The sequence below is a fragment of the Crinia signifera genome, chromosome 7 (assembly GCF_055691185.1).
Source record: "Crinia signifera chromosome 7, ASM5569118v1, whole genome shotgun sequence".
NCBI lineage: Eukaryota > Metazoa > Chordata > Amphibia > Anura > Myobatrachidae > Crinia > Crinia signifera.
This window is the reverse complement of record NC_139223.1, coordinates 37,740,198-37,741,765: the sequence shown is the minus strand read 5'-3', so window position 1 is coordinate 37,741,765 and position 1,568 is coordinate 37,740,198. Positions and strand designations below refer to the sequence as shown.

Genomic DNA, 1,568 nt, shown 5'->3' with positions numbered 1-1,568 from the left:
CAGACAATTAGAACCCCACCATTCAAAAATTCCAGGGCTGAAGAGTCCGGGGTCCTGGATCCAAAAAGAAATCCATGGGGGACCTGTGGAAGGAATCCTACTTGAAATAACTGGGTGAAGTGTCACAGGCAGGTTGTGAGGGAAAAAATGGAGATATAGGAATTAAATGGTGAACCAACATGCGACCTTTTAACAAGAAGAGTATTTGGGGTACTAGGTTGGTGGTGCTCCCAAAAGATTCAGCAGGATAACTGAATTAAAGTGGGTGTCTTGGAAGAGACGTAGGAAGAACGAAAGGGTTTTTGGGGCACACTTGAAATATTAAGAAAGTGAAAAGATGGTGTACAAATGTGTGACATAAAATCTAACCTTTATTGATTACACTTAAAATACATACAAGCACACGTCAATTTGATACAAAGAACAGTTTTAAAATGCAAATCAGCATGTGAATTAAACTGTAGAATTTATTTTATAATAGTAAATACACAATGCAGGCAAAAACGAAATTGTAATACAATAACCGTCAGGTGGGCGAAAATGATTTTGCAGGGAATTTACCAGGCAGTAAATAATTTGGGCAAGGCAAGTTTATACAGGATAATGATACCGTGCACATAAAAGGTGCAGATGCTGTTAATATTTTGGGTTCTTGCTTCAGACCCTCCTTGAGTGGTATACAACAATTGATGGGCCCGAATGCGATGATAAGGGCAACAGGTTTACGTTACTATTGTTAGAGCAGAATTGGTGGATAAGAAAAGAGGGAGGAATGCTCTTCGTATGCATTCGCTACTTCTGCTGTCTGAGTGTGTGATACAGCACTGGATATTCCCTGGTGGTCTCCCAAAAGGTACTGATCCAGCCAGTCGCTGCTTAGCTGCTGAGTTCGGATGGGATCAGGCGGCCCAGCGATGTATGGCTGTATATAGCATCAGATGAGAGAGCCTCAAATGGAACTAGGAGCCAGTTATCACTTCTGCTTTTCCCCGGTGTCACCCAGGAGAATGAGAGAGTGAACGAGTCCAGATGAGAGGTGATAGTAGATTAGAATGAATAAATAAGGAAGGAAAAAAGTATGCTCCCAGAGTAACAGTATATGTACCCACTGCAGGATTTAATGGATTCGTGGTCACTGAGCCAGTAATGGGAAATACTGTGCACAATGCCACATGCAGGGGTGAGTGAGGTCTTTATAGATCTTGGATCATTGTATGTGCAAGATAAATTTATTACCAGCAGTATACATAACAGCATGTGGATCAAAGTATCTATTGAAGAAATATATCTACACGCATTAGTTGTGGATACTAAATAATGATAACAGGTATCTAGATCCTACTTACCAGGTCCTCTGGCGAGACATCTTCTGTGTCTTCTCTGTCTTCGCCGTCTCCAAGTTTCTCGGCTCCTGATTGGCCGTAGCATACTGCTGTATGCTACGTTATCAGCATAGCGCCGGCAGCAGCCGCTGCCATACTTGTGTAGTATAACGGCGGCAGTGTAAGCTATGTTATCAGTATAGGCTGGCGCTGTGAAACTACACAAGTAACTACTGTTGCCGGGAA

The 1,568-nt window shown here is 42.3% G+C and overlaps 1 pseudogene; it reads right to left on the bottom strand.

Annotated features, from left to right (window-relative positions):
• Positions 1-813: 813 nt before the first annotated feature.
• Positions 814-930, bottom strand: LOC146025230 (5S ribosomal RNA; annotated as a pseudogene).
• Positions 931-1,568: the final 638 nt, after the last annotated feature.